Source organism: Triturus cristatus, chromosome 1_1, assembly GCF_964204655.1.
Source record: "Triturus cristatus chromosome 1_1, aTriCri1.1, whole genome shotgun sequence".
Lineage (NCBI taxonomy): Eukaryota > Metazoa > Chordata > Amphibia > Caudata > Salamandridae > Triturus > Triturus cristatus.
The window spans coordinates 444,546,251-444,570,579 of record NC_140579.1 but is presented as its reverse complement, the minus strand read 5'-3'; the positions used below and the strand labels follow the sequence as shown (position 1 = coordinate 444,570,579).

Here is a 24,329-nt window from a genome sequence, read left to right as displayed (position 1 = left end):
GGAAAGCTGCATGGGTAAAAGGCTTAACTCTACACAAAACCGCCAGGGTTTTAAGGGACCCCTGCTTCTTCCGGTCAGGGCCAGGTGAGCTTCTAATGTGGCAGCACGTATTGCTGCAGAGTGGAAGGCCCTTCACAAACGTTGACTTGAAATCTTTCTGATGATAATTGCTGTATTTTGGTTATAAATGGGTACTGATTGGGTGAAATCTTTCCTCAGCGTTACTGTGTGTAACAAATATCAAAATAATGAAGCAATGCTATCCCAAAATACGCGGCATCACATAACCTTATTTACATTTTCATCCCACGCAATTTAGTCAACAGGTTTAGACATTTTTGTCAAGAGGGGGTCCTTACGCCTCAAAATGTTGACAGGGGGGTCTCGGCATCCAAAAGTTTGAAGACCTCTGCTCTAGGCTCACCAATCTTTGGCTGGAGTCTTAATATATAGACCCCCTGGCCATGCCAGGAGGTTCCTCAAGTCCCTCAATGACTCAATTGCACCTCTATTCCCCAGATACAAGCATTTCCTGGTTCTGGGCGACTTCAATATTCATATGGATAACTCGGCAGAGCAGGAGACCACCTCTCTGTTTGAGTCCCTTGATATTCTTCATCTATTCCCTTATGTTCACCATCCCTCCCATGACAAGGGTCACTTTCTAGATCAGATTTTTTGTATTGTTAAGATTCAGACGTGCCTGTCCCTTTTGCATGAACTGACCACCACATGATAGGTTTCAAGGTGAGTAAACTGACAAGATGCCCTCAATCCTATGAGAAGCAACGTTCCACCATGTGTAGACCCTTTTACCGAATCACCCCTGAAGCCCTGAGCGCAGAGCTAGTCCTACACCCGCTTCCACTTAGTGGCAACACAGAGAATGATGCTCTCTGTCTAGAGAACTGGTTGCAGAAACGCGCTTGGGCGCTCGCACTACCTTCCATTCGCCCTTCTAAAGCCGCTCGGCTTTCTGCTCCATGGTTCAATGAAGCCCTGAGACAGAGAAAAGGTGTGTGTAAACGGCTGGAGAGAACACAGAGAAAAAAATTTAATACTGAGGACAAAGAAATTTACAAAGAAGCCTTAAAGGTCTACCATAGCAAAATGTATGAGGAAAAGAAAAACCTTTTTTTCATCCAAAATTAAGTCATCTGGAAATAAAAGTAAGGACATCTTTAAAATTGTGAGAGACTTTTCCTCCCTGAGTGCAGCTGCTTGATCTTTTACCCCGCCTTCGGAATGGACAAACCACCTCGCTTCATTCTTTCATGAGAAAATCATAACCATCCAAAACTCCTTTGTGGAGCCACTTCCAGTTGAAGAAGGGGGCACAGCCTCCCCACCCTCTGGTGCTCCTGCTGTGGGTCCCTTCCTCACACAGGTCCCCCCCTTCCACTTGAGCCGTCTTTGAAGATCATGATAGGCCTTAAGTCAGGATCTCCATCCGACCCATGCCCCCCAAAATATTGGCATCCGTGGCTGAGATCATAAATCCAGTTGCCAATACTGTTCTTAATTCATCACTAAGTAATGGCCAGGTGCCTTTAAGTTGGAAGAGAGCGAAAATCCTCCCTCTGCTAAAAAAAGCCTTCTGCTGACCCCCTGGTAGCTTCAAACTATAGACCAATTTCACTCCTCCCTTTTTTCTCTAAAACATTGGAGAAATAGGTAAACTCAATTATCACGGACTACGTAGAAACCAATAATCTTCTCCATCAGAGCCAATCGGGCTTCAGGCCTAATTTCAGCAGGGAGATAGCTCTGCTGGAAATCTCGGAGTCTATAAAAGAGAAACTAGATAAAGGATGTAAAGCAGTGTTGATTTTACTGGGCCTCTCTGCAGCCTTTGACACCGTGGCCCATGACCTACTCCTGCATAGATTAAAGGAGTGCAGCCTGGGAGGCACGGTGATCAAGTGGTTCTCCTCTTTTCTGGAGGATAGACACCAAGAGGTCTGGTCCCCTCCTTTTGCCACTTCCATCCCCCCTCTAAAAGTGGGTGTTCCGCAGGGCTCCATCCTGAGCCCGACACGTTTTAATCTTTACATGACCACCCTTGCGCCCCTGGTCGAAGCATGTGATGTGACAATAATTTCCTATGCTGACGATACTCAGTTCTTGTTCACATGTGAGAAGTGCGAGGATTTTGCAGGTGAGAAGATAAATAAATGCCTGACTGGAGTTTTTACCTGGCTACAAAAAAACTATTAAAATGCAACCCCGAGAAATCAGAGATAATTTTCTTTTGCTCTCCATCTCGGGATGAGTGGAAACAATGGTGGCCTTCAGATATGGCACCCCCACAAACCTCGGTAAATACAGTAAAGAATTGGGGGGTTAAGGTGGATGACACCCTATCCATGAAAGATCAAATCCAGGCAATCGCAGGATCCTGTTTTGTCTCCTGCGAATGCTCAAGAAATTCCTCCCTCTGTTATCTCTCACCCACAGAAAGACTGTGGTCCAAGCCCTTGTTGTCTCCAGATTGTACTATGTTAATGTATGTACTTAGGCCTCCCAGAGTACTTATTAAACAGACTTCGGGGGTGTCCAGAATGTGTCCGCCAGGGCGGTTCTCATGCTTGGACCTAGAGCACAGATTTCCCCTCACCTGAAGGCCTTGCATTGTCCATAATAGAATTAGCTTCAAAGCTTTAGTCTTGGCTTTTAAGGCTTTACACGGGACGGGAGCTCACTATATTAGAAAGAGAGTTCTACACTATGTCCCTGGCAGAACCCTGAAATCATACTCTGGACAGCAAGTGGCTGTTCCTAAAATATTTAGTTTTCGGACCGGCGGACACTCTTTTCAGGTGCAGGCTGCCCTGTCTGGAACCTTATGCCACTGCCACTCAGATAGGTGCCTGATCTACTGACTTTCAGGAAGCAGTTGAAAACTTGACTATTTTATCAGCAACTCTAGACTTCTCCTCTTTGTGTTGACAGCAGCAGACTAGTCACAAGGTTTTCTCAGCTCCGGGACACTCTTTCTGAGTAGCTGCGTGCTCTACAAATGCCCTTATAACATACCTCTTGGACTAGGTGAGCCAGAAGTTGAGTAGGTAAATGGAGTAGGTGAATCAGAAGTAGAGTAGGTGAACCAAAAGTGGAGCATGTGAGATAGAAGTGCCAATGACAGTCCACTCATGGACTAGGTGAGCCACAAGTGGAGTAGGTGGACCAGAAGTGAAGTAAGTGAGCCAAAAGTGCAGTAAGTGAGCCAGAACTGGAGTAGGTAAGCCAAAAGTGGAGTATGTGAACCACAAGAGGAGTATGTGAACCACAAGAGGAGTATGTGATCCAAAAGTGGAGTAGGCGAGCCAGAAGTGAAGTAGGTGAACCAGAAGTGGAGTAGGTGAACCAGATGTGGAGTAAGTGAGCCAGATGTGGAGTAAAAGAGCCAGAAGTGGAGAAGGCGAATCAGAAGCAGAGTAGGTAACCCAGATGTGGAGTAAGTGAGCCAGAAGTGGAGTAGGTGAGCCAGAGGTGGAGTAGGTGGGCCAAAAGTAGAGTAGGTGGGCCAGAAGTGGAGTAGGTGGGCCAGAAGTGGAGTAGGTGAGCCAGAAGTGGAGTGGGTGAGCCAGAAGTGGAGTGGGTGAGCCAGAAGTGGAGTAGGTGAGCCAGAGGTGGAGTAGGTGAGCCAGAGGTGGAGTAGGTGAGCCAGAGTTGGAGTAGGTGGGCCAGAAGTGGAGTAGGTGAGCCAGAAGTGGAGTAGGTGAGCCAGAAGTGGAGTAGGTGAGCCAGAAGTGGAGTGGGTGAGCCAGAAGTGGAGTGGGTGAGCCAGAAGTGGAGTAGGTGGACCAGAAGGGGAGTAGGTGGACCAGAAGGGGAGTAGGTGGACCAGAAGTGGAGTAGGTGGACCAGAAGTGGAGTAGGTGAACCAGAAGGGGAGTAGGTGGACCAGAAAGGGAGTAGGTGGACCAGAAGGGGAGTAGGTGAACCAGAAGTGGAGTAGGTGAACCAGAAGTGGAGTAGGTGAACCAGAAGGGGAGTAGGTGAACCAGAAGGGGAGTAGGTGGACCAGAAGGGGAGTAGGTGGACCAGAAGGGGAGTAGGTGAACCAGAAGTGGAGTAGGTGAACCAGAAGTGGAGTAGGTGAACCAGAAGTGGAGTAGGCGAGCCAGACGTGGAGCAGGAGAAACCAGAAGTGGAGTAGGCGAGCCAGAGGTGGAGTAGGCGAACCAGAGGTGGAGCCGGCGAGCCAGAGGTGGAGTAGGCGAGCCAGAGGTGGAGTAGGCGAGCCAGAAGTGGAGTAGGTGAACCAGAAGTGGAGTAGGTGAACCAGAAGTGGAGTAGGCGAGCCAGACGTGGAGCAGGAGAAACCAGAAGTGGAGTAGGCGAGCCAGAGGTGGAGTAGGCGAACCAGAGGTGGAGCCGGCGAGCCAGAGGTGGAGTAGGCGAGCCAGAGGTGGAGTAGGCGAGCCAGAAGTGGAGTAGGTGAACCAGAAGTGGAGTAGGTGAACCAGAAGTGGAGTAGGCGAGCCAGACGTGGAGCAGGAGAAACCAGAAGTGGAGTAGGCGAGCCAGAGGTGGAGTAGGCGAACCAGAGGTGGAGTAGGTGAGCCAGAGGTGGAGTAGGCAAGCCAGAAGTAGAGTGGGCGAGCCAGAAGTAGAGTGGGCGAGCCAGAAGTGGAGTAGGCAGGTTAGAGGTGGAGTAGGCGAGCCAGAGGTGGAGTAGGTGAGCCAGAGGTGCAGTAGGTGAGCCAGAGGTGCAGTAGGTGAGCCAGAGGTGCAGTAGGTGAGCCTGAAGTGGAGTAGGTGAGCCTGAAGTGGAGTAGGTGAGCCTGAAGTGGAGTAGGTGAGCCTGAAGTGGAGTAGGTGAGCCTGAAGTGGAGTAGGTGAGCCACAGGTATTTGTATTTGTATTTTGTTCTTGTAGAGCGCTACTGTCACCCAACGGGTATCCTGGCGCTAGACTGAGATGGTAAAGAGACTTTTAACCAGCCACGTAACCACAGACAAACCAAGAAAAATACTGAGGTCGGCCGGAGGAGCAGAATTAGGAGATCAGGAAATCAAGGGCTTCTCCCTAGGGAAAAGCCAAGTTTTCAGGCTATGCCTAAAATCCATCAGAGAGTTAGCCTGCCTAATATTCAGAGGAAGATCATTCCAGCACCGTGATGCCACTGTACTAAAGGCCCTGCCACCCATCCTGGCCCTCTTAACCCTGCCAGTGGTTAGCAGAGAAGCATTTGATGAGCGTAGAGTCCTTTGAGGTTTATACCAGGACAATTTCTCCTGCAGGGGGGTTGGGCCGAGACCGTGTGCCGCTCTATAGACAATGCATAGGGCTTTAAACCTAACCCTTTCCCTTATAGGAAGCCAATGGAGCTCTTGTAACGCCAGCGTGGTTGAAAATCCGCGTTTCTTATTCAGCGCCAATTTGACTGCCATAGACTGGACCCTCTGCAATCTCTGGAAGATGTAAAGAGGAGCTCCTAGGTACAGAGAATTGCAGTAGTCCAGCCTACTCAGGATGATACTGCGTACCACCAGAGGTCTTTTCTCCGCAGGCAGAAGAGGTAGAATCTGTCGTAGGGCTTTCAGGAGAGCAAAGCAAACCCCCACTGTTTTTTTAACTTGAGAGGCCATTTGGAGATTATCGTCAAACATAACCCCCAGATTCCGCACTGTTGTCACAGGGACAATGGGCTCCGCCTCTGGGGCCAGTCTGAGGTCAAAAGGCATATCACGTATTCCTGCAGAGGAACAATAGATCACCTCTGTCTTTCCTCCATTGAACTGCAGGGAGTTGGCCCTAAGCCAGTCTGATGTCTGGCGCATACATATCTGGAAGTCATCCAAAGTCAGAGCACCCTTCCCCTCCAATGAGAACACCAATTGGGTGTCGTCTGCATAGTTGACCAAGTCGACCCCATGCGACTTGATTATAGAAATTAGTGGCTGCAGGTAAATATTAAAGAGGATGGGGCTAATGGCCGACCCCTGAGGGACCCCATGTTCCACCAAGGTCCTGCTGGAGGTGAAAGGGGACAAGGTGACCACCTGTTGTCTCCCTGTGAGATAGGATTGCATCCACCTCATGGCACGTCCCTTAACTCCCAGATGCTCCAGTCTATTCAACAGAATTCGATGGTTAACCGTGTCGAAAGCGGCAGACATATCTAAGAGGACCAGTACAGATGAAAGACCTCTGTCAGCCCGCATCCGCAGATTGTCTAGCACGGTGACCAGAGCTGTCTCCGTTCCATGACCTGGCCGGAAGCCAAACTGGCTCTTATCCAGGAGATGGAACTCTTCAAGATACCCTGAGAGGGACCTACTCACTACCTTTTCAAGGATTTTTATAGGAAAAGGCAGCAGGGAGATAGGTCTAAAACTAGTGGGATCTCCTGGGTCCAGAGATGGCTTTTTTAGTAAGGGAGTAACCACTGCCAGCTTCCATGCTTCTGGCACTACCCCTTCCTCCAAGGATTGGCAACATATCTGCCACATCCGGGGAAGCTGTGCCTGTGCATGCTCTTTCCAGATCTTGTTAGGTAAGGGGTCTAGCGGAGACCCTGACCTCACATTCTGTACACAGCTGTTAAACAGCTCATCAGTAAGCGGTGTAAAGTGTTCCAGAGAGGTAACCACCCCTGGTTTTTCCGCAGGTCTCTGACCATAAATGTTTTGGGGGGAGGCGTCACACAAAGAAAGCCCCCCAACAATTTTTAAAATTTTCTCCTCAAAATGGGAGGCAATTTTGTTACATAGTGCCTGCGAGGCCACCACTTTGTTTCCCAGACTAGTGGGGGTGGAGAGGTCTCTGACGATCTTAAAGAGAGCTCTGGCGCTATTCGATGAAGACAAGATGGTACTGGCAAAAAAGTCTGCCTTGGCTTTAACAATCTGCTCCTTATACTGAGCTAGCACCCCTTTGAAAGCCACTTTGTCGTGCTCAGCATAGTGCCTGCGCCATTTCCTCTCTGCCAGCCGACAGGACCTGCGTGTAGTACTCAGCTCTTCAGTAAACCACAGTGCGGAATGTTTAATTTTGGCCTTCAGGCGTTTCAGAGGCACGTGCTGATCCAGTACTTCATGGATGTAATTATGGTACAGATGATAGTTCGTACCCACTGACTCATAGGGGTCAAAAGGAGGCAGATTTTTAAAAAGCGGCTCCGTCTGACTTTTCATAAGTTTAGCCCAGTCTCTCCCCATATGATATGTTACAGGAGGTGGCCTAGTTGCTTCACTACCAGGTATTTGAATCCGAAACTGGATCAGCAAGTGGTCAGTCCAAGTCTGAGGTAGAATGTTAATCACCTCAGTTTCATTACAGTCTGCGAACAGAAGATCCAGAGTGTGCCCCCCTTGATGGGTGGGTTGTTGGACCAACTGATGCAGGTTGCAACTCTCACAGGTTTCCCTGAGATCTCTTAAGTGGCCGTCTAAAATGCCATTCTCCCATAGGTTGAAATCGCCCAGGAGCAGCATTCTGGAGTGTGTCAGCGACTGGGCCGCGATGACATCCAGGAGCACTTGGTACTGAGTATTAGAGCTTGGGGGTCTGTATCCGACCATCCCAGTAAGGAGCCTCCCCCTCTGTTCTTGTAGGGTGAACCCTAATAGCTCAATACCCACCACCTCATCAACCTTAAATGGGGCAAAGTCCCAGGTATTCCTGAACATCACCCCAACCCCTCCGCCTCTCCCCGTTGCTCTGGGCTTATGAAAAATCTTATAGCCCTCCGGGCAGGCGAGCCCTAGTTCCACCAGGGAGTCATTACTACACCATGTCTCCGTCAGAAATAACACATCCAGTTGCAGATCTTCCACCAGACTTGACACCTCCTGATGATGTTTGGCCAGGGAGCGACAGTTGAGCAAGCCACACTCAAGGACCGGGCTGGATTGCATCGCCCCAGTAACCTTCTCTCCCCCACTGACCTTATTCCTGATGTCCAATAGTTGTTCCTTTGTATATTTAACAGGACTTTGGGAAGGCCGCACAGCGTGGCTGGCGCTAGGAGCGGTCGAGGCGCGGACGGGCGCAGATGGGCTTGCCTCTGGCGGGCCTCCGGCGCGCCCGCTGCGCGCGCGCGCTGCGCGCTTGCATGTCTCCTAAATAGAGGCCCGGCTGTAGTGGTTCAACCACTAGAGCGTCGACCAAAATGGCGGTGCTCAGGTGTCGACCGGAAGTGAGGGGAAGAGCTTCTCGACTTCTCCGTGAGGAAGGACCCAATGCTCTATCCCTCACAAAATGCGAGAGTGAAAGAAGTATTTTAAAGTGCGGGTAAGTGCAATTTTAAAAACGATATGATTCAGTTCAGTTCAGTGCAGTGCAGTTTCAATTCAGTTCAGTGCAATTTTTAAAACGCTAGGATTCAGTTCTCCTAAATTCCTAAATTCCCTCCTTCGGCTCCCCCGCTCCCCTAAGCAATACAATACACACAGATACAAAAGATAGCAGAGCGCTCACGTGTCACCCACAACAGTCAGTGACCCAGCGCTGTACAGTTACGGTTAAAATCAGTCTTGGAACTGCGCGCTTGCATGTCTCCTCCTAAATAGAGGCCCGGCTGTAGTGGTTCAACCACTAGAGCGTCGACCAAAATGGCGGTGCTCAGGTGTCGACCGGAAGTGAGGGGAAGTGCTTCTCGACTTCTCCGTGAGGAAGGACCCAATGCTCTATCCCTCACAAAATGCGAGAGTGAAAGAAGTATTTTACAGTGCGGGTAAGTGCAATTTTAAAAACGATATGATTCAGTTCAGTTCAGTGCAGTGCAGTTTCAATTCAGTTCAGTGCAATCTTTAAAACGCTAGGATTCAGTTCTCCTAAATTCCTAAATTCCCTCCTTCTGCTCCCCCGCTCCCCTAAGCAATACAATACACACAGATACAAAAGATAGCAGAGCGCTCACGTGTCACCCACAACAGTCAGTGACCCAGCGCTGTACAGTTACGGTTAAAATCAGTCTTCAGGTGGAGTAGGTGAGCCACAGGTGGAGTAGGTGAGCCAGAGGTGGAGTAGGCGAGCAAGAAGTGGAGTAGGCGATCCAGAAGTGAAGTAAGCGAGCCAGAGGTGGAGTAGGCGAACTAGAGGTGGAGTAGGTGAACTAGAGGTGGAGTAGGTGAGCCAAAAGTGGACTAGGTGAACCAAAGGTGGAGTAGGTGAGTCAGAAGTGACAAGGAAGGGCCACTCTTGTTTGCCTGACGTAAGAAGATCTAAGCCTTACATTGGGGCAGAGTGGAGCAAATGAGAAGGCGAGCACAAGATGAGATTACATTTGAGGAACAGGGGCATCCCTAAAGGAGACACAGAGAAGCTGTCAGAGTAACTTAAGGTGTAGTTTACTTCCTGTTCCGAGCCAATGAAGACACTACTACAGAGGTTAAGTGGATCTCACAGTTCTGTGAGAGCCGAGCCATGCCTCATATTACAGATATCCAGACAGCAGAGCTATCCCTTAGTATACACAAATCGCAAATCCTTAGAGAGCCACAGCTCTCCGTCTGATCATATGGTCCACTGCTAGCAGAGCTATTACAAAGATCTCACAGTCTTCTAAGAGGAACAATATCCCTCAGATCACGCATATCTGACAGCATTTAGGCTGCAGAGATATCCTTCAGGTTACACAGATCATGCAAGCCTCTATCTGCAGAGTTATGTCTCACACTAAGCAGATCTTACAGTATTCAGACAGCAGAGCTATCCCTCAGGTTGCAAAAATATCACAATCATCAGAGAGCAAAACTATCCCTCAGGTTATACATGGATAACCTGAGGAATACCAAGTGAGAGTTATCCCTCAGGTTACACAGATCTCGCAGTACTCAGGCAGCACAGATATCTCTTGATTACAGAGATTTAATTGTCCTCTGACAGCAGTTATCCCTCAGGTTACACAGATCTCACAATACTCAGGCAGCATAGCTATCCTTCACGCTGCACAAATCTCACTCTCCACCGAGAGGAGAGTTATCCCTTATGTTACAATGCTCTCACAGTATTCCGACAGCAGAGCTATCCCTCGGGTTACACAGCTCTCTCATTATTGTGACAGCAGAGCTATCCCTCAGGTTACACAGTATTCAGACAGCAGTTCTATCCCTCGGTTACACAGCGCTCACAGTATTCAGGCTGCAGCGCTTTCCCTCGGGTTACACAGCGCTCACAGTATTCAGGCTGCAGCGCTTTCCCTCGGGTTACACAGTGCTCACAGTATTCAGGCAGCAGCGCTATCCCTCGGGTTACACAGCGCTCACAGTATTCAGACAGCAGCGCTATCCCTCGGTTACACAGCTCTTAAAGTATTTCAACAGCATCGCTATCCCTTTAGTTACACACCGCTCACAGTATTCAGGCAGCAGCGCTATCCCTCAGGTTACACAGCGCTCAGTGTTCAGGCAGCAGCACTATCCCTCGGTTACACCGCTCTCACAGTATTTCAACAGCATCGCTATCCCTCGGGTTACACAGCGCTCACAGTATTCAGACAGCAGGGCTATCCCTCGGTTACACAGCGCTCACAGTATTCAGACAGCAGCGTTATCCCTTGGTTACACAGCGCTCACAGTATTCAGACAGCAGCACTATCCCTCAGTTATACAGCTCTCAAAGTATTTCAACAGCATCACTATCCCTTGGGTTACACAGCGCTCACAGTATTTAGACAGCAGAGCTATCCCTCTGGTTACACAGCTCCCCGAGGCCTCAGTCCGGACACACAAGGTCGCACAGCTTCCCGAGGCCTCCGATAGGTCTCGTCCCTGCCCAGGGATGGGAGGCCCTCAGCAAGGGCGCACCTGTCGCCTCCACCCGCCCCTGGGCCACTGTTTGCTCTTCTTCCCAGGCCTCCCTCACAGGATATTAAAGCCTGTGGAAAGAGGCAGGTGCCGCACAGTAACGCACCACCGCCCTCCTCCCGTGGGGCAAGGTCCAAGGGCCCTCTACAGGGGACTGGGGCCCCGACCCCTGACACATCGTCAGATAGGCAGGTGCTGCACAGTGCGTGACGCAAACACCGCTCTCCTCCCATGGTACAAGGGGCCCTCTGCAGGGGCCCCAACCCCTCTCAAGGGGCCCTATGCAGGAGCCTGGGGCCCCAAACCCTGATACACGTCAGATAGGCAGGTGCTGCACAGTGCGTGACGCAAACACTGTGTAGTATCCTCAGGTCATGTTAATATATTCCCTTTCATTCTGTGCCTAGCTGCTCAGCCAGTGTGAGTGTTCCATGTAGAATGTTGGTGTGAGTGACATGAGTGGAATGCTTGGGTGGCTGGTGTGTGACTGTGTCAGTTGGAAGATGGGTTGAGCAGCTAGGAGGCTGCTCCTGGTGGGGCTTGTTCTAGCTTGCTGTAACTTCTACTTATGGACTTAATAAACTACATAAAATCATCTCGGCTTCGTCTACTTCATCACCTGAACATGTGGGGCCAGCCCACTACACACTGCCCTCCTCCAATGGTACAAGGGGCCCTCTGCAGTGGCCCCAACCCTTCTCAAGGGGCCCTATGCAGGGGCCTGGGGCCCCCGAACTCTGATACAAGTCAGATAGGCAGGTGCTGCACAGTGCGTGACGCAAACACCACCCTCCTCCCGTGGTACAAGGGGCCCTCTTCAGGGGCCCCAACCCCTCTCAAGGAGCCCTATGCAGCAGCCTGGGACCCCGAACGCTGATACACGTTAGATAGGCAGGTGTTGCACAGTGCGTGACTCAAAAACCGCCCTCCTCCAGTGGTACAAGGGATCCTCTTCAGGGGCCCCAACTCCTCTCCAGGGGCCCTATGCAGGGGCCTGGGTCCCCGACCCCTGATACACGTCAGATACATGTAAGCCAACTGGTGTTCGTGTAAAGCGCTCTGATACACGATACCTTCGGGTCAAGTTTGCGCTATATAAAACTCTGTAAAAAGAAAAAAATAGGCAGGTGCTGCATAGTGCGTGACGCAAACACCGCCCTCCTCCCGTGATGCAAGGGGCCCTATGCAGGGGCCCCAACCCCTCTCAAGTGGCCCTATGCAGGGGCCTGGGGCCCCGAACCCTGATACACGTCAGATAGGCAGATGCTGCATAGTGCGTGACGCAAACACCACCCTCCTCCCGTGGTACAAGGGGCCCTCTTCAGGGGCCCCAACCCCTCTCAAGGAGCCCTATGCAGCCGCATGGGCCCCCGAACGCTGATACACGTTAGATAGGCAGGTGCTGCACAGTGCGTGATGCAAACACCGCCCTCCTCCCGTGGTACAAGGGGCCCTCTTCAGGGACTCCAACCCCTCTCCAGGGGCCCTATGCAGGGGCCTGGGTCCCGACCCCTGTTACACGTCAGATACATGTAAGGCAACTGGTGTTCATGTAAAGCGCTCTGATACACGATACCTTCAGGTCAAGTTTGAGCTATATAAAACTCTGTAAAAAAAAAAAAAAAAAGCCAGGTGCTGCATAGTGCATGACGCAAACACCGCCCTCCTCCCGTGATGCAAGGGGCCCTATGCAGGGACCCGGCCCCTAACACACCATCACTCTCCATGTATTCAACCTGCTCCTGTCATGCATGACCTGCGCCCTCCCACGTAAGGCCAGAAAGATGCCCGCGGCTCGGGGCCTGACACCTGTACACACGTATCTCACCAATAAGAAGGAATCAGTATTCACATAGCGCCATTGGTAAGAGTATCGAAGCGCTAGCTATAACAGGTATCACTATCTGAGTGTCAGCACTGCCGTTTTTATTAACCCCCGAAGCCACGGCAGTACCAGGATTGAAACCTGCAGGTCACATCTATGTGTTTTAAAATTCACAAGGGCAAACAGCTGAGCTAACCCAAAAAAGGTGTCCTCGTACAAAACATGTTAAAACTAACGACAAGACAAATACACATTGAAACAAGTATTTGCAATGCAATTGGTCCCGCCTTTGGGACCTTATATGTAATTAGTTTTGCAGCACATTAGTCTGGGTGCTGAAACATCTACTGTTCTTTAACATGGAGGGAAAGTAAGCACCAAACTGCGGAACACGCCAGGTATGGGAACACATGGAAAGAAATGTTGCCTTTCAGCGGCAAAGCTCTGTTATTTATATAAAATCAGGGCCGTCGGTGGTCATATCACTGAAAATACAATATTTGAAAAAAATATTGTCTACTGATGCTTGGTGGAAGACCATTTCTATGGACTGGAATCTAGAGAATGCTAACGTGATTCTGGTATTTTACTGACCTCTGCTGGTCATTTTCTATCAAGAAAGTTAAATAGAGGCAGTTGCCAGAAAAATAAAAAAATAAAGTCCCTCAGCAGAAAGCAATTCTGGTATTTTACTGACCTCTACTGGTCGTTTTCTTTCAAGACAGTTAAACAGTTGAACAGAAAAAAGTCCCTAAGCGGAAGCACACAAGTCCTAGGGCTGATCTCCAGAGCCCACAAAGTACATACACATATAAGTATATACTAAAGTATATACAAGAGGTCCTGAATGCTCGACCTAAAAAACATTGTGAAATACACAATAAAAACCCTACAGAAGGCGAGGGAACAGACTCTGCAGAGTTCAAGCGGTAAATGTGTGACTTTCGGCCAGTGCACCCATTCAAAAGGCTAACTGCTTCAAAGGCCAGGACAAGAAGCCCCAACGTCACCAGGCGCCGTATCACCAAATGTAAGGACATCCAGAACCCGGGGTGCAAGTAAACAGAATGCACCCCCCGCCCTCCCTTATATATGGGCCTGGATATTTGAGTAATACAGGGTTAAATTAACTGCTGTTATTTGCAGCTCCTAGATACGGCATGAGTGTGAAATGAAGCGCTATATACAAATAAACAAGTGTAATTATTTAAATAGAGGAAGGACACGGTCCCTCGGGGACAGAACCCCAGATCCCTGACCCTGCAGGGCCAAAGTCTGAGAGATTACTTTCACTGGTTACGTTCCACTAGGATTTCCAGGTACAGAAGGTCGTATCTTAGAGCGCATGGACATCTCCCAGAATACGTTAGTTTGATAGTCAGACAGGACTTTAAGTGGGGGTGGTCCAGCCAGTGCTCAGATCTGGCAGAAATTAAAAACTGGCTTTCATGGGGTCCCTAACTTTACAGGTAAAACGCTGATCTGTTTCTCAACAATGACCGTAAAAACAAATTAAAAGCAATCCCTGTTTATACGTCATGCTTTACTTCCTCTTGCATTCTCTAAGAGTATTTGTTTTTTCCAGATGTTGGGTATCTGTTTTTTTTCCCTTGTAATAGCGCTTACTGTGAACGGAGTCTCCTCTAGGTGCGTGGGTGATTTCAGGGTGTGACTAGGTGCTAATGACAGAGGACTATTGCGAGCTCTGGAGTTGAGGCTGATGGCACAGCGCGTGTCAGTGGGTCCGAAAGTGGTTCAGTCTACATGCCCATCCAATCCCTGGCCTCACCACTGAGTCGCGGTGGTATATGAGCCAATTGTAATTAGCATTTTATGTGAAAGTGTGTAGAAGGGAATACGCACCTGTTTAAAAAATGCCATTGTCCAAGCAAACAAAAATGCTGTGGGGAAGGATCTCAACAATAGACTGCTCCCCATTGTCTGTGCTTTAGTACACATGGACCAAAGCTGGTTTATCCCTGGCCATAACACCTTCCTTAATGTCCGTCAGCTTCTTCGTCTGATGAGGGCTGACCTGGAGGGTATGGAGATACCAGTGACAGTGTCTCTCGATATCGAAAAAGCTTTCAATACCCTAGGGTGGGACTACTTATTTGTGATACTGAAGCAGATGCAGAAAGGTCTGGGATACCTTGGCTTGATCCACGCCTTATATGTGTGGCAGGTAGCAAGAGTTAACACGGGGCAAGTGAAATTTGACGGGTAGATATTCAATGCGACACCAGACAGGGATGGACTCTGTTGTTAATTTTGGCCATGGAGCGTTGGCCTGTAAACTGCGCCTGGAGGCACGACGGTGGGGGATTGAGATGCATGTGGTCCATCATATTGTATTTGTAGAGCGCAACATCCATCCCGGAGGACATCATGGCGTTAGGATAGCATGCAATGCGGTGTAAGAGACCGGGTGTTTGATTGCGTCGTAGGTTGTTTTTAGTTAATGACTAATCGGCTCAGTATCTGGGGAACAGCAAGATGTTTAGCTTCTTCCTAAAAAGCAGGTGGTCATCTGTCAGGCGTAGGTCAAGTGGGAGGCCTTTCCACATGACGGCAGTTGACTTAGAAAAGGATCGGTCTCCCATCCTGACTCTGGTGGTGCGTTTGACTTTTGCAAGGGCCTGATGACATGATCTCAGGTTACGTGAAGGGATGTGGAATGCCATTTTGTCTCGCAGAATGTGCGGGCTTATATTATGCAAGGTTTTATGGGCATAGCAGAGGAACTTGAATTTGGTTCTTTGCCGCACCAGCAGCAAATGTAGCTCCTTAATGCTGTCGGATGCTGAGCTGTATCTAGTTTTATTACAGATCAGTCTAGCAGCTGTGTTTTGGACTACTTGAAGGCGAGAAAAAAGGTCATCGGACATGCCCACATAAAGTGCATTTCCGTAGTCCAGTCTACTTAAAAAGAGGGCCTGGGTGGCCGTCTTCTGGCAATTCAGAGGAATACAAGGATAACGTTTTTGGAAAAGTTTCAGCGTAGCAACACATTTTCCACATAGCGTGTGTACTTGGTCCTGCATGGATAGAGCATCATCGGGTGGTTCCCAACGCTTGAGGCCACCAGCTGCTGTCCCAGATCGAGTGTGCCCCGACGAAGAGCAGGATCTCGGATTTTCCAGCATTTAGCTTTAGGCAGTGATCTGTCATCCAGGTTGCGACTTTGGTGAGGCAGTTAATTAGGTTGCTCTTAGTGTCAGTGTTGGCAAGCCTGTTATCCAGGGGGATCATTAGTTGTGTATCATCTGCAAATGAGCAGATGTCAAAGCCCCATTTCCTACTGATGTTTGCTAGGGAAGAGATATATACATTAAAAAGAGTGGGGCTTAGGGAGGCTCCCTGTGGGACTCTGTGTTTGATACTTTTTGGATCTCCTTGCATGCTGATGGTGCCTTGGCCTACTTGCGCGATGTCGCTGACTCGCTCCCAGCACGGATGACACTGCTGGATGATTTTGGGGCAGTGTCGGGTCTCAAGGTGAACTGGGCAAAGTCCTGGCTGTTCCCCCTTTGCCCGATTCCAGAGCACAATAGGGGGGTTGCCCCAATCTTAGATCCTGTGGCAGTTTGATCCCTTTAAATGCCTGAGCATACAGATTTAGCACTCTGACAGCGATCTCATGGAGGGGAATGTATATAAGGTGCTGGGCTCGGTTCATAGGTCCATACCGTTCTGGACGTTACTTACCACACCTAATTAACCTCTTCTGTGCCCATGACGAGATAGTCTCGTCATGGAGCACGGTCGCGCTGTGCCCATGACGACACTATCTCGTCATGAACCCCACCCGCGTGTGAAACGCCCGGCACAGGAGGGGGAAAGGGCGTGGCACCGAAGGGGTTAACTTTTTTGCGACCCTACCGCTCGCTCTTCCTGCGTGTTTTTTTGCTGATTTGAACAACTTGTTATTGGAACTGATATGGGGCACGGACAGGTGGCGAATAGCTCTCGACAAACTATACAGGTCGCTACATGATGGTGGCCTTTGTGCACCTAATTATGAACTATACCACGCGGTGGTTCATTTGCATTGGCGACTGTGATGGCTCGGTCCGGCCTTATGCTCAGAGCAGGCAGATGTCCAGCGCCTCCTGGGCGGGTTACATATATGTACCTGGTTGTCGACTCCTGGGCCCCACTTCCTTGGCGAGACGTGTCAGATGTGGGTCGCCCAGTACTGCCCATGGCAGGAGGGCCCACACTGTACTCACCTTTGATCCCTGTTTGGCCTATGGCAGCTCTGCAGGGAGTTGGCAGTTATTATGACTTAGCAAGCTAGAGGGAGGCGGGTATAGAGGACACAGGGGACCTCTTTGCGGAGGGTACTCTAAAGTCCTTCCAGGAGCTCATTGGCATATACAGTCTACCGTTTACAGTTGGGGCAATTTTTGACTTATAATGCTGTACATCATGTGATCACCACGTACTGGGGCAGGGGCGCAATGAGTCGTCCATTGCATTGCCACTCCACACGATGTGGTCTCACGGCGGTACGTTTAAAGCAATAACGGCCTTGTACATAGCTATGTTGGCTCATAGACATAGGCCGGACACTAAGGTCCGCGACTGTTGCATGTTGGTCCTTCAGATGCGCTTCTTGGACACTCAGTGGGGTCAGGGCCTGCACCAAGTCATGAGGGTCTCCCACAATCTGCGCTTTTGCTTTGTTTAATTATCTGACGGAAAAGTATCCCACACCCACCGCATTGCATGCATGTACCAAACCTGCCCTTCCGGGTGCCCCAACTACGGGGTTTTGAATGCTGGCTTTCTCCATATGGTGTGGGAGTGCCTGGTGATTGGGCGGATATGGGAAGAGGTTGCAAGGACTGTCTCCATACTGGTTAACTGCATAGTTTTGGCCACCACAGAATCTTGTGTGTTGAGCATTAGACGCAGGGCCTAGGGGGAAAAATACCTTCATAGGTTCATTGACTCAGTGTTTATCCTGTACAAGCGACAAATAGCAATGTCATGGAAGCCCTCGTCTGCCCCGGACGGTCAGTGCCTGCTCCGCATTTTGTTAAAGTGAGCAAAACCCGAGTCAGATGTTGTTGCGGAGTATCGCAGGCAGCGTAGCTCCGGACAGGGAGTGGTGACATAGAATTGCCCATTTGCAGCATGCTTTGCCGACCTTTCTTGACTATTGCCAGTAGGGGTGGGCGGAATTTGCGGAATTAACCTTCGCAAATTATCGCGAGAATGTTTAAAATTATCGCAAACAAGCAGAAATATCGCAAAGATGCGGAAGTTTTTTTCCGGCATGTTCGCGAGATTTTCTGCATGGTTGCGGGTCGCCAACTTACCCATGTGGTTGCTTGCGGGCGCGGCCATCTTGTTTTGAGTTGTTCTCGCGGTGCATGATCGCGAGAAGAAAGACGTGATCGCGCGACGCATGACGTCACTGCGGGCGCGAACTGTCGCGAGACAGCGCAAATGGCTAAAAACAATACAACATCTCATGGAGAACGCGACCGGATCAAGAAAACTTGTCGGCGAACGCAGGGATTCAGGTAAGGCGATCGCGCGCGCGCGAGAATGTATCATTTTACAGCGCGAGCAAGAAACAAATTATCGCCAAGCTGCGGAAACCGGAATTTTTGACATTTTCGCGCTCTCCGCGGAACGCAAAAATGTCAAATTATCGCAATTTCCGCGAACGGAACGAAATTTTTGCCCAGGCCTAATTGCCAGAGCCAGAGTGCGGGAGAAGCGGAGCGGACCGGGAGTGCACCGGAGAGTAGAAACCACACTCCCCAGGGTCCTTTGCGCTGAACTGTCGCGCACCCACCAGCATCAGCACAGCACCAGGAGGCACAGTTAAAAGTCCACAGGGGGCTCCCGCAGTGCGGGACGCCCATTTGCAGCAAGCTTTGCCGACCTTTCTTGACATTTGCCAGAGCCAGAGTTTGGGAGAAGCAGAGCGGACCGGGAGTGCACCGGAGAGTAGAAACCACACTCCCCAGGGTCCTTTGCGCTGAACTGTCGCGCACCCACCAGCATCAGCACAGCACCAGGAGGCGCAGTTAAAAGTCCACAGGGGGCTCCCGCAGCTCAGGACACCCATTTGCAGCAAGCTTTGCTGGCCTTTCTTGACTATTGCCAGAGTTCGGGAGAACCGGAGCGGAGCAGGATTGCACTGGAGAGTAGAAACCACACTCCCCAGGGTCCTTTGCGCTGAACTGTCGCCCACCCACCAGCATCCGCACAGCACCAGGAGGCACAGTTAAAAGTCCACAGGGGGCTCCCGCAGTGCAGGACGCCCATTTGCAGCAAGCTTTGCCGACCCTTCTTGACTTTTGCCAGAGCCAGAGTGTGGGAGAAGTGGGAGAAGCGGAGCGGACCGAACCGGACCGGGAGTGCACCGGAGAGTAGAAATCACACTCCCCAGGGTCCTTTGTGCTGAACTGTCGCCCACCCACCAGCATCAGCACAGCACCAGGAGGCGCAGTTAAAAGTCCACAGGGGGCTTCCGCAGCATCGCGCCCGTTAGAGGTAGAAGGAGACGGGCAGGGTTACACTATTAATCACGGTGTCCGGAGACTTACAGCTGAATTACATCTACAAGGTACTGTTGTAAAGTTGTCCTGACTCACCTGGGAAGTTACTGTATTGCGGGACTTTTAACATTAACTTTGACATGAGTACAAAGTTTACAACAGGGCAGGGTGTTGTTGGGACCCTGGACGCTTTCCTCACAAGGGCTGAATCCGTCCTAACTCATGAGATCGAACTAGCTGAAAGGAGGCTATCTTTGGATCCCCAGTGCACCCTTACGCGAGATGCCCCCCCACCACTTTACCTTCATCCAGCGTGGTAGAAATTGAGGAGAATTCACTCCCCACAATTGGTCTAGACGCCACGGTCCCAGCTCCAGTGGCTGTGGCGTACCGATAATTAGTGATACTACGCATAGGTCTCCAGTTACAACTAGGGGTCAGAAGGCTAAGTCTGCGCAGGGTCATTCCCTTGCACCTCCATCAAAGAAAAGGAAAGGACAGAGTAGTTACAAACCAGCTCAATCCATGCTGAAATCCACACCAAAACTTGCGGGTCGGAAACCCTGCCAATCCAACAGTGAGCAGACCCAAGACAAAATATCGGCGCCGAAAGAGGGGGCCACCGTGGAATCCTCAAATAATCTAATGCAAGGGGATTTTCCATGTAAGCTGGAATCAATGTTATTCGCTCTTCTTGACCCCGTAATTCAAAAACGTAACCGTATTGAAGCAAGGCTAGCTAACCTTGAAAAAATCATATTGACTCCTTCACAATCACCAATGGAGTACCCTGGAAGGAGGAGTGAGGGTACCTCACTTGGTAATCAGCCAGGGTGTAGTGGTCTCGGTAATATTCCCGCCTCAGGTCTTGGAAAATCTGGAGTACCGGGACATAGCCTCCTCTCTTTCCACGGGCGGTGCACCGCAGGGTCAGGGTCAGGGTCAGGTCATATCCTTACAGGATTCACCTAGTAACAACACAAGTAAGGTTAATCGCACTCAAATGGGGAGAGGCTCGCCCCCAAATCCGACAAGGAAAAAGTCCCCTGTTCGTGAGGTTGCCCAGAGTTCAGTTACCAACTTACATTTACCCCCAAATGTAACACCATACACCGTGGTGCTGGCAAATGTCCCCATGTTGCTGGCTGGAAATAATGAGCACTGGTCAACCTTGCGGAATAAAGCTCTCCACTTTCGTGGTACTAGGACCGGGATTAACATCGATCTCCTATACTCAGAATATAAAATGGCACGTAGAATAGGCTGGGTGGGCCAATCCAGGAAGTCACTTAAAGGGGATTGTATTGTATTATCCTGCAGGACCCCGGATTTTGCCCATTTAATATTGGACAGGGTGGGCAAAGTGGCAGTTAGACTAGATGAGCCTGTCATATTAAGCTTGGGGTACTTTTACCTGCCATCTCTCTATCTGCCACCTGTTCACCCATGGCATGTGTTTAGGGAGAGGGAGTATACATTTGGTGGCCAGCCAATGTATACAGTTCCAATCAGTAACCGTTTTGACATCTTTAACATGCTGGACGATATTGACTGACTACCAAACGTGAGAAATTGTTGTAGTCCTACTGATGGGCAAGTAAGGCAGTGGAGAGATAGGGTGAGGGTGAGAATGCAAGAAAATAGACCTTGTATCTTAGTAGAGGAGCCAAGCCCTAAACCCCCTATGGAATGCAAAGTGGCTGAAACCCAGGGTAATGGGCTCTTTGCCTTGGACCAGTACACATCTAGATCAGACCACTCTCCCTGAGTTCAGATTTTACCACAAGTACCACCCAACGTACGGCCCAAACCAAACCAGAGAAGTTACGAAGCTAGCAATACTCCTGAAATAGGGGCAGCCAGCGCCCTCTCTACTAATACGATCACTGGCTGTAGTCTTGTATCTTGGAATATATCAGGTTTACGAGCCAAGATTAGCAACCCCTCATGGACAGAATATATTTTAAAATTTGAAATTATCTGTCTCCGGGAAAAATGACTGAAGGACCCCTTTCACATGAACGGCTATAGAACATTTAATACCCAAGCGATAGGGGGATCGCATGGCAGAGCCAAAGGTGGGCTCTGTATATATGTATCTAACCAGTTAAACTTTGTTAAGATCGAATCCAAGCTTGAGCCCCCCTATTACCAACTACTAACTTTGTATTTAACTGCTTCTCATCCTATGATCTTGGGTAACTTTTATAATAACATTCCACTTGACTGTATCTCTAAGGTGTTTGATTCATTGTATAAAGAAATAAGAACTATGTGTAATGCAAAGGGCTCTGAGAATATGTTTATCATGTGCAGGCATTTGAATTGTGCCCTGTGTCCCCATGGGGATGACAGCATATGCAGTTTTAATGTGGAAGAAGGCACACATGGTACTCATTTCTGTCATTCAAGTGCAGGGGAACTTTTTAATGAACTGCTGTTCAACTTAGATCTAGGTTTTGCCAACGATCTATGTACAAGATCTGTTCGGATGCCGCAGACCTTTAATGGCAGAGGCCTCTGCTCAACAATCGATTGCATTTTGATATCAAATATGTGTGCCTCTAGACTGCTCACTTTTTTAGTAGACACGACCTCAGTGAGCGACCATTATTCTTTATGTATTACGGTTAAACTCACTGCGAGTAGTCAAGGAAGAGACAAACACGTGGTAGACGAGGCTTTAGCTAACTAAAAACTTGACAAAGTCAATGTGTACACGCTTCATTGGAACATGATGGATCCCGACATAGTTAATAAATCACTAGTTACAAGGTGCAGATCTGCTTTTGACACCTGCCTGAATGACCTAGCTTCCCCTGAGAGCATTCTATCCTCTTTCCAAGACGTAGCAGTCGCGGTCAGGGATGTAATGTTCAAACAAGGTGGTAAAAATCCAGTCCCCCAGCGGTGGTTTGACTTAACCTGCACCCGTGCCCACCTCACCTGAAACAGGAGCTCCATAATATCCCAAAGAACATCAATAAAACCAGAGAGGCAAGAAAGAATTATAAACTAGCTCTTCTTGAGAGGAAGAATGCCCTCAGAAAAGAAGCTTGGGAGCTGCTTACCTCGGCTGCACAAACGAAAGATAGCACCACCTTCTGGAAGGCTGTTAAAACACCTTTCCTGGCCTCGGCTGGAGGCCCAACCGTTGAAGTAGCGATCACAGAGGGACAATGGTTTGAACATTTTCTCAAGATATACAACGGGCCACGTACCACTAATAACCATGATAGTGACTAATAACCATGATAGTGATAACACAGGTTTTACTTATCAGCCTTTGGACCTATACTTTAGTACTAGCGAAGTAAGCAGGGCACTCTCGTTAAGCGCAGGTGGGAAAGCCTCAGGTCCTGATGGGATACCGGTGGACTTGTATAAGTCCAATGTCACCTTGTAGGTCCCTTTTATTACACAAATAATCAACGCTAGCTGTAAGGCTGCCTTTCCATTAACCTGGGTGGAATCCATCATTGTCCCCATATTAAAAAAGGGGGATCGTCAGGACCCAACCTGCTACAGGCCCATTTCCCTATTGGATTCCATGGCCAAGATTGCAGGACGTATCATTCTGGAACGCCTGCAGCTCTGGTCAGAGGAAAACCTAATTTTATCCAATATCCAATATGGCTTTCGTGAAGGACTAGGGACTGTGGAGCAGAGTTTAAACCTAGCGATCCTCATGGGGAAGTATGTTGGGGCCAAAAAGGGAAACTTGTACCTAGTCTTTGTTGATCTCGCGGCAGCTTTTGATTGCGTGAGGCACTCCAAGCTTTTGGAAATTCTGGAATCACTTGGGTCGATAAAAACATTATTCATTTTATCCGTCGCCTCTATAATGGAGAAAAATCATGCGCGCGATTTGGCCCAGGAGGTGAGTGTACTGCCTCTTTCCCCATTGGAAGGGCGGTCAGGCAAGGCTGTGTCCTAGCCCCCTTCCTTTTTAATCTCTACATTAATGGGTTCGAACAGGCCCTCCTAAAAGACGTCCAAGATTTCCCCCAAGTAGGTAATCACCCTATTCCAGCATTGCTCTACGCGGACGATGCCGTAATTATGTCTCGTACCCAGATTGGCCTACAAAATACCCTAAATAACTTTTTTAACTTTATGAAGGAGATGGACTTCAGGATTAACATCTCTAAAACTTTTACAATGAGATGCGGTCGTGGGATCAAGAAATGCAGGGATATTTTTGTGGAGGGGAATTCGATAGCCTCGACTAACAGCTTTTCATACCTAGGCATTCTGTTTAGCCATAACGACACCTGGGCCCAAGCTGTTCCATCAAAAAAGATGGCTTTAATTAGAACAACGACTGCCTTAGCCAGCTTTGCAAAACAATTGGGACGTAAACCACCTTTTGGAACTTTAAAAAATCTACAAAGCAAAATGTGTCGCATCTGTTACCTATGGGGCTGGGATTTGGGGTTTTGCCAACACAAATTCAATTCAATTAGTAGAGAATTTTTTTATCAAATATATTTTGTCAGCATCCTCTAGCACCTCCACTTATGTCAGTCACGCCGAACTGGGTCTTTCATACATATCAGACCTTATAAAAATTATAAATTATTCTCTGGCACAGGATCTGGTCAAGGGACGAGACTACATTTAAGAGGGACCTACTACAGGATAGTCTCAGGTTGGAGGGTGTGCAAAGAATACCATGGGTCAAGTTCATCCAAGATTTTACAAAAGATATGGGTAACCCGGAATACTTCACTATCGCCCTGGTTTCCAGGAAAAATCTTAGAAAATAGGCCCTTTTTTCCTGGAAAGCCAAAGACTATCGGGGGAAATCAGTAAGCCTAGTGTTTTGCACCACCAGATGGTTCTCACAACCTTTAGTCTGCAGCCATACTTAGTATTCGTCCCAGCTAGCTTCCATAGGTTTTTATTATTAAGATTCAGATTGGGGACAATACCTCTATGCCCATGTGATAACCTGTTGTCTCAATCATCGATGCACTTGGTTTTATTTTGTACATTTTTTACGGAGGTAAGAAAGTTTTGGATAGTTCCGATTTTACAGAACTAGGGATTGAGACAATGTCGCCCTGCTTTTATTAAGCTCCAGCGCTTAGAAAACAATCATGGAGTTTGGAGGTTATCCATGTTTTTAAAAGAATCCTCTATCTCAGAAAGAGTATCGTTATCTAGGATTGAGGAGGCGGCCCCTTGCAAATATATCATTAATTCTTATCTGTTTTAAGT

At 49.0% G+C, this 24,329-nt stretch overlaps 1 protein-coding gene across 2 annotated transcripts in view; it reads left to right on the top strand.

Annotated features, from left to right (window-relative positions):
- Positions 1-24,329, top strand: part of LOC146870411 (uncharacterized) — a 1,711,658-nt gene that overhangs the window by 58,475 nt on the left and 1,628,854 nt on the right. Inside the window, exon 1 of one of the 2 annotated variants that reach the window (XM_085640893.1) lies at positions 18,316-19,174. The exons of the other annotated variant lie outside the window; for it this stretch is intronic. The gene's annotated coding sequence lies outside the window, so the exon portion shown is untranslated. Of the gene's footprint in view, positions 1-18,315; positions 19,175-24,329 lie in introns of those variants that run through there. 2 annotated transcript variants of the gene reach the window in all.